The 9,077-nt window shown below is 41.6% G+C and overlaps 1 long non-coding RNA gene across 3 annotated transcripts; it reads right to left on the bottom strand.

The window, feature by feature from the left end:
* Positions 1-213: 213 nt before the first annotated feature.
* LOC136151776 (uncharacterized) lies at positions 214-8,242 on the bottom strand. 3 transcript variants are annotated; one of them, XR_010660087.1, is made up of 4 exons: positions 8,060-8,242; positions 5,991-6,107; positions 3,234-5,185; positions 214-1,152 (listed from the first exon to the last, which is right to left on the bottom strand). It is a non-coding gene; the product is annotated as an uncharacterized lncRNA (long non-coding RNA). The 3 variants fall into 3 exon arrangements; XR_010660088.1 differs by having other exon boundaries at positions 214-3,458; positions 5,143-5,185; XR_010660086.1 differs by having other exon boundaries at positions 214-5,185.
* Between the last annotated feature and the right edge of the window lie 835 nt (positions 8,243-9,077).

The raw sequence follows: 9,077 nt of genomic DNA, 5'->3' as shown, positions 1-9,077 counted from the left end.
ACTTCTTCCAGTTATAGGGCTAAGACGAGAAAGGAAAGACAGACACATATTTGGGATAATCATATGTAGTGAAATGAAAAAAAAAAACTGCCTTAATACATTTCAAAATATAGATTTTAAAAAGCTTAGTAAAAAAGACTAACTGAAATTTACTTAAGAAAAGGTAGAAATGTTTAACTACAAACTAAAGAAAAGAAAGAATCGTCAAGTATCTCTCTCCAAAGAAGATTTATATTCAGATAGTTAGATAGGTATCAATGCCATTTTCAAAGGTACATGTCTATGAAAAATAGATAAAGGAACTTGCATCACTAAAAACTGACTCAGAACACTGACACCCCATCTGACTGTGGGGCCTCTTGCTGTTTTGCCTTTATGTGGTCCACGTGGCCTCTTCACTGACTCTGAGCAACCGGGGATGTATTCGTTGACTGAATTTAGGCAGAAAATGGTGCTAGTCCACTACCAGGCCTAGTCGTTCAGAAAATTAGCAGCACCCACATCCACCCTCTTAACCCTGCAGGGTCCCAAGCTGCCAGGTAAGAAGCCCAACCAGCTCACTGGAGAGAACCTCGCAAGAGGCCCACATGGAGAACAGAGGCCAAGCCATCCCAGTCAGGCCACCAGAGGAATGCACCTGCAACAGGGACCCTAAGCAAGAGCTGCAGAACTTCCCAGTAGAGCCCAGTCAACCTGCAGAGCTGGGAAAGTCAATCAAATGCTGTGGTTTAAAGCCATTGTGTTCAGATGGCTGTTTCATAGGAACAGATGACTGAAAACACTGACAAAGCAGAGACACATATGCAAATACATACATATCCATCCCTTCTTGCTAAGCACTACAAAACAGCATCACTCAATGTTGCAAAATTCCACAATAAAATAACAGCAAATCAAATCTTGCACTTCAGTGAATGGTTAACACACCATGGCCAAAAGAATGCTACAAATGGACTGTAAGATAGTACAACAGTTATATATATATGTAATCCATAACTTTAGGGAGTTAAGGGAGAAACCATATATGATCATCACTCAAGTTCCAATGGTACACTTGGAAAACATGTTAATTACCACTGTTTTACTAGAGTTTTTAATTTATTTTGAAGTTTCAGGCTGCACTGAGGGAGGCCACAAGTCTTGGAAGTTTTCCTGGAGAAGTATGGGGCAGAGAGATGAAGACAGTGTCATTCAGGTTGAGTGAGGAAAAGGATAAGCTATTACCAGCAGTAGTCAACATTTTCCCCAAAGTTCCAGATGACAAAATCAATGTGAAAAAGAGATGATTTAATATAGGAAAGTGGCCAAATCATCATCATTTACTGCTTTTTAATATTTATCAGCCAAAACCAGTTAGAAAATGTAACAGAAAATAAGATTCCATTCACATCAGGAAAAAAACTGAAAAGTATTCCATTGGAAAAACACCTGAAATTGGATTGCATTTTATATCCGTAATCAGTTAACAATGGGCACACTGGACGGTGGCATTTAGTAGGTAAAATGGGAACTTACTTTGATTTTCTACATTGTATGTTTTTTTTTATCTTTTTAATTGTGCATTACTTTAAATTAAAAAATATATATATTTTAAAATTCTAGACACAACTCTATAGAACCAACCAACATAAATCAATAAAACCTACAAAATTTTAACTTTTCAACCACTATACATTTACTTCAAATAAGAACTATACTTATTATTTTATTTTGGGAATGAATCAGAAAAGTATATCATACAGTTTATATACAGGAATGATGCTGGGCTGGCAACAGGGCATTGACTTTTACTGCAGGTTCCTCCTCACAGCTGACTCACATGGACTCTGGGCTCCCCTGTACATCGTTCCACATGCTTGGAAGAGCAGAATGCAAGGGAAGTGACCACTGGCCTACAGTTAAAACATCATCCACCCCATTCACTAAAGAAATTTTCCTGATTGTTTACTGGCAGAGATTCAGATGAAAATCTGATCTGCCTATGAATCTATGGAAAGAACAATTTTTAAAAATGAGGGAATTCCCTAGAGGTACATGGTTAGGGCTCTGTGCTTTCAATGCCCAGGGTGCAGGTTCAATCCCCGGTTGCAGACCAGATTCTGTGAGCCGCACGGCTTGGAAAAGAATCTGCCAAGGGCAGCCTGCTGACCTAAGTTTTAATACGTGTGTTGTGGAACTATGCAGATCCACACCCTAGGTAGAGGCTCTCCGTAGCTTGACTACTTGAGTGTAATTTTGGCCTCAAATATTCCCGTCTAAGAAATAAATTGTACAGACAGTGCCAGTTACTGGGTTTACCTGGGTTTTAAACTTGAATGTCTCTGAGATTACTGGGCTGGTCATGGAGGGGACTGGTGGAGAAAGGGTATTGACCAGCAGGGAGGACCCCCTTGTGCCTCTCTGATGCCTATCATTTCAATGGACAGTAGAAATTGCCCTCCACTTGGGTGATCAGCTCTTCCTGTGACTTTTTGGTCAATGTGACTCTTGGGGCGAAATTTCACAAAATTCCTTTCCTAGCCCCAATCTCAATTTCCTTTTCCAAAATGGACATCCTGCGACACAAGCTTGCACACAGGCATGAGCCAGACCAGCCACCACTGGAAATGGGCAAAATCCATTGTGTCCTTTAGAGACCATCAGCTCCACCTGCCCAAGTGATTTGGAAACAAACTTCAGAAACACACTCCCTGGCCTGCACAGCACACTTCCAGCAACAATCCAAGAGGCAGAGGGACACGAGGCCTCCCTTCACACCAGGTGAAGCTCTCCCTCAGTGTTTGAAAGAGACGAACATCTAACAAGTGTTCACTGGCATGAAACTGAAACACAGGGTAGCATTTTGGGAATTGTAGGACGTTGTGATTACAGAGAGAGCTTACTACACAAAGGGGAGAATCCTGTACGATAGAAACTCAAACCTCCTGCACGCTGTGAGGACAGAATGAGAAATGGCAGTTTACGCGCCGGGAAGCATTCTCTTTAAGCACAGCATCTGCTAAAACCCTGACCTTGGAGTCTGCTGTAGAGCTGTGGACAGTAGGGTGGATGTGTGTGGATTCTCTGTATGGCCAGAGTGCAAACTCTCTTTTGAGAACCAATACTTCAAAGTACAAACATACAACACAGATTCACAAAAATGTTTACCATGGAAGGCAATGGGATTATATTCAGAAATGAAAAAAAGAGAAATTAACATCCAAATGAAAAGAAAAAAAAGAAAACAAACTAACCATACTCTTCTGCAAAGCATTCCTGCATAAAGAAAGTTTCCATTTTAGAACCAAAGAGCAGTGGGCCTTGGAGACGTAGAGAGGGAGGTGGAGAAGTGACCTTGGTTGGCGCAGTCTCACATCGGGAGGGAGTCTTAGCAGACATCTGGCCAGGGGTCATGACAGCACATGCTCCAGAACGCCTTGTCTAATCAGCTGCTCGTACTTCCACCGAGGTAAAAAGTGCTCAGGGGAGAGGGGGAGGAAGAGAGAGGAATGAAAAGTGTTTTAAATTACACGTTGTGTCATTAAAAAGCAGCAATACATGATGAATATTTCAAAATGCACCAGTGAAGGAGTTAAAGTAAGCTTAAGTATATTTGCTATTTTCATCAACCGAAATTGATGTCACTTAGAGCTCTACTAAAATCTGAATTTTATACACAAATGCATTCCTTGCTTAAGTTAAATTTAAACTAAAGACATATGAATTCTAGTAGGTATTCTCCTCAGTGTTCGCATTTTAAGATTTAAACACAGGAAAGCCAGGTAGGTGATCTGGGCCACGGACCACAAGGGCTGTGGCAACAGTTCACCAAGAAGGCAAGCGGAAGGAGTGTATTCTCCACTAAACCTCTTCGAGGACCTATGTCTGAACAGTCATTCCTCTAACAGTGTAATGCTTCTCCCATATTTTTCAAGGATGAAAAGTCTTTGTAACCCAAGAACGCTGGCCACACGCTGTGTGTCAGGACAGTGGTGCCCGGCTAAGGCTCATCCTCCGGATCTCCCGAGAGCACACTGCTCTCATTCTGAGCTGGAATGGCATCTCCTGTTCTCATTCCCTCCCAAACAGCAAGGCTTAACAAACAAGGGCACATTGACTAAATTCTGGTACGGGGAGGTGCAGGGAGTGAGGCAGGAAGACTTTTCAAGCTCACAGGTGACCAAAGGAATCTCAAAGACTAGACAGACATAGATACCTGAGTAAAAATGAAAAACAGTGCATTAGAAAGTGCAGCGTAGAGAACTCTAGAAAGGAACTGAAGGAGCGAGTACAGCAAGTGCTCAAGGAAGCAGATGCTGTTTCAGCAACACCGTGTGCATGACATTTCTCTACAAGCTCAAAGGCCTCGCGTGGGACCCATGACCAAAGAAACTCTTGCCAACCAGTCATGAAGACCCGTGGGCCAAGGGCTGATGTCTAACATAACTGAATATTTAAGTCTTACAACTATGAAATGCAAAAAGAAAAAAATAAAAATGATGGAGTTGTTCACTGAACAGTTATTCCAATGTCTACTAAAGACATTTGTTCTCATATCTGGGCAATGAGAAACATGCCCCATAGAGTCAAGAATAAAGGACTGTATGGTAGGAAAATGTTTCCCTATTAATATTTCACATGATGTGGGTGATCTATAACACAGATTTTATAGAAAACTTATTTCAGATAACATGTTAGAAGCTCCATAATGTGCACTACAGTAGATGATGCTTTTAAGTTACCCCAGTTTTACAGATTGATCCTGAGAGACAAAATCTCATCAAGAGGAAGGCTTCTGCCCACAAACTCTAGAATCCACATGCCACAGAGCCCACACACCACAACTACCAAGTCTGTATGCTGCCACAATGGAAGCCCATGTGTCTAGAGCCTGTGGGAAGCGGGCAGTCTGACTACACCCATTATCCCTACATGATGTTCAAGGGTCAACTGTATCGTCCTTTTCTGCTTCAAGTTTTTAGAAAAAGAATAAAAGGATATTTTATGATAAACTTAATGTCTATGACACAAATGATCATCGCAAGGTGGTATTTAGTTTACTACTGATTCCAACATTTCCATCATTTGACACTCTTAAAAATTTAAAGTATCCTAAGACAGTAAATCCCTGGCTATGTTTTTTTTTTAATAGCACTAAAGTACCATCTTCAACTTCAAATTCTCTGTAGTCTGTTAGACACTGCACCTGAAAAGAAAAGTGATGTTTTACAATATCTACATTATTTTTTATTATGGAGTAACCATTCAGTAGCTGGGAACTGTACATGCACCTACAGGTAAGCGCTAGGCTCTGTCTGTGTCTTCTCTGTGTAGTTAGGCTTAGCATTCTTTCCTGAGGCATTCTAGCAGTTCGAACTGTCCAGTTCTGATGGGGAGGAAGAAAAATGCCAAATCTCTGAATATATGTATAGGTCAGCATGGACAGCAAGGAAACTGAAGGAGATGCCAAGGAAAGTTTCTGGTTGGTTTCTCACTTTGATTTCATTTTCTTTTGACAATGTGTAAAATACTTACATGGTTCTAAAGTTAAAACTTTAAAAACAGGTACAGCCAGAACTTTCTAACTGTTCAATCCCACTCCCACTACAGGCGAGCATTCTGGCTTGGGTTTGTGTTTCCTCTCTTGTTTGTGCTTTGCGTTATTCTGCTTCTCTAATACTGATTTTTTTTTTTTTTTACAAACTAAAGATTTGTGTCAACCCTGCATTGTCAAAGAGCAGCATTTTTTAGCAATAAAATATGTATATAATGCTAAGACATACTCAATAGATGAGTGTAAGCATGTTTTACATGCGCAGGGAAACCAAAAGATTTGTGTGACATGTTTTAGTGAATATTCACTTTATTGTGAGTCAGAAACCAAACTTATGGTGTCTCCAAGTTATATGCCTATATACACTAGCATATATTCATATACCCCCTCCTTTGGACAAAAGTAAGCACACTCTAAACATTAAAGAAACACCCATTTTTTTTAAAGGTATACTTACTTCTATATATAGGCTTTTTGGAGGTTTCACATCCTGTGTGATGTCCAAACGTTGGTCTCCTGCCAAGGACCTCATGTAGGTAGCAAGGGACATTTTGTAACCATTGAAACAGTCCACCTGGAAACATAAAGATGGCCATTTGACAAAGCTGTAAGAAAATAAACTTGCAGAAACTGTACACTAAGCCTTTCAAAAACAGCACAGATGCCCACATGCATCTTTTCTATGACCATTCATTCAAACTACAAATATTATCAATTGCGTATCATGAACCAAGCACTGGAACTTAGAACAGTAGGTATTGATCATTCTGCACATTGGTTCCTAATAATGCAGAATGATACACCACTTTCAAGGACTGGACAATTCAGTATTACAATACTGTTAACTGATCTACATATCCAAGTCATTCTCAATCAAAACTCCAATTGTTTAAAATATCAAACTTAACAAATAAGGCTAAAATTTACATGGAAATGCAAAAAGCCAGAAATAGTCAAGACACTTGAGAAAGAAAAACAAAATGGGAAAACTTACTTAAGAAGTACTACAAAATTATAATCATTTAAACAGTATGAAATCGGTACAAGGACAAACAGACTAAGACAAAAGAAAGCCCCCCCTCTCCCCACCAACCACAGACATGCAACTTGGCTCATACATTATTCACAAAAATCTATTCCAGTACCATGGATATCTTTGTGAAAAATAAAACAAGATAACTCCGAGAAGACTGTACAGAAAAACATCTTCATAACCTTCACTAGTAAAGCATGCACATGCGTACATACACACATACACCCCTCCCTCAGGTTTGATACTTTGCCAGAATGACTCTCAGGACCCAGGCAAGCACTGCCCTGATGTCCACTGCTGTACTGTAGTGAAAGGAATACAAATGAGAACCAGCCAAAGGAAGAGACACCCAGGGTGAGGTCTGGGAGGGTCCCAGATGTGAAGCTTTGATTTCCTCTCCCCGAGGAATCAGGACACACCACCCTCCCGGCACCCTGCCGTGGAACAATGCACATGATGTGGTGTCAACCAGCGAAGCTCACACAAGTCTGGAGTGTCAGGACACAGGCTGCATCGATGGATCAAACTATGACGGACTGAATCACAGGTGACGGAGCCCTACTTCTGGCTCCCCTCTCCTCTCTGCAATGATGTGAAGAGGCTAAAAGCCTCAAACCTGAGGGGAGAGTGGGAACCTCTGAATTTGCAGCCAGGTGGTCAGAAGGGAGCGTGGCCCTGGGGACCCCCAAACCATGGCTGGTGTCTGAAGTGAGGGCAGTCTTAACCTATGAAGTTTGGTCTAACTAGGGAGTTAGTCTCTGAAGTCACTGCAGCAGATGCTATGACTTTCACTTTGCAAATGAGGGAATTTAGGCACAGGGAGAGATGGAGCCTCCTGCCTAGGATCTCACAGAAGCAGAGCCAATATTTCCACACGAGTCTGCTTGCCTTCAATCCTGTGTCCTTAAATATTATGCCTCAGTGACTGAAGAAATCAAGAATTCATCACACATATTCACAAAGATAAGCAAAGTATGTGTGTGCCTGCTGAGTCTCTTCAGTCGTGTCCGACTCTCTGTGACTGTATGGACTGTAGCCTACCAGGGTCCTCGTCCATGGGATTCTCCAGGCAAGAATACTGGAGTGGGTTGCCAAGCCCTCCTCCAGGGGGTCTTCCCAACCCAGGGATCGAACTCGCATCACTTACGTCTCCTACATTGGCAGGCAAGTTCTTTACCACAAGTGTCACCTGGGAAGCCCCAAGCAAAGTATGTACACACACATATTTTATGAAAAATTTCCAAATAATGATGCCAGTTTTGCACCCTACTGATGGATCTCTAGCAACCAACATAACAGGACCCTTTATTTTGTTAATAGTAGTTTTCCATACAGCATTTAGAATTACTACTACCATTCTCAAACTGACCAAAAACTACTGAAAATCAAAGGTTCAAACAAAAAGACAAGTACTATAAATACTATTATAGAAGCTGAGCCAGAAGCTCAGCCAGTTTCCGACTTTACAGATTTGAACAAGAGTGCTAACTTACCTCTTCAGCAGACATGTGAAATCGTAAAGTACTTGGCAAGACCCTGGCATAACCCCACCTGAGGGCTCTAATCCGAAGCAGCCAGTCATGCCTAGAACATTAATACCGCATTGGATCAGAAGTTGTCTTGATCAGGAGAGACTTAGGACTGAACCACCAGAAGGTAACACGTGGATTTGATTTGGTTCCAGAGGCAAACAAACCACTGCAAGGGGACACCTTTGAGACAACAGGGAAAAGAGGAGCAGACTGGATGGATGCTGTGAAGGGATGGTCACTGCTCCAGACAGGAGAATTACAGTGGTCACAGGTCAATTATACAGTGAGAAAAGGCCCCAGAGGTCCTTATTTCTTAAAGATGCACACAAAACCATTCAGTGGTAAAATGCCTAATGTTTAGCCTAGGCACATAAAACAAGACGAAGCAATTACGACAAAATGTTAAGAACTGTTTGACCTATATGATGACTCCACGGGGGGCTGTAATATTACTCCCTAGTTTAAGAATACTGCAACTTTTCATGATAAAAAACATTTAAAAGGAAACAAAGAGAAAATTCAGAATGCTCATAGAAGAGAGACATCGCCAAGAATTTCTGACACTCCCTGGGACGGGAACCGCCCCTGCTCCCCGCCACCCCCGCAAACACAGAAGCTCACAGGCAGGCTCCGGCGCAGCACTGAATTCTTAGCAAAGAACAGTGTGGAAACTTGATGGCTGGGACCAAATCACCTCGTCCTCTTGACTTTGCGTTATTCCTGGTAAAACATTTAAGGAAAAGAATGTCTACTGAGAACAAGTCAAATTTTCAAAGCCAGCTAACAACTGTGTTCATACTGGTTGTTAGCCATTTGTGTTAGTAGTTAACCTACCTGCCTCCACGTCAGAACTTTTGCTAATAGGATAAAATAGAAGGGGTCAGGGAATTCCCTGGTGGTACAGTGTTTAAGACGCTGCACTTTCACTGCTGAGGGCACAGGTTCAATCCCTGGTCAGGGAACTAGGATCCTACAAGCT

This window comes from Muntiacus reevesi, chromosome 20 (genome assembly GCF_963930625.1).
Source record: "Muntiacus reevesi chromosome 20, mMunRee1.1, whole genome shotgun sequence".
Classification (NCBI taxonomy): Eukaryota; Metazoa; Chordata; class Mammalia; order Artiodactyla; family Cervidae; genus Muntiacus; species Muntiacus reevesi.
The sequence above is the reverse complement of the archived record's forward strand: the minus strand, read 5'-3'. Positions and strand labels throughout refer to the sequence as shown.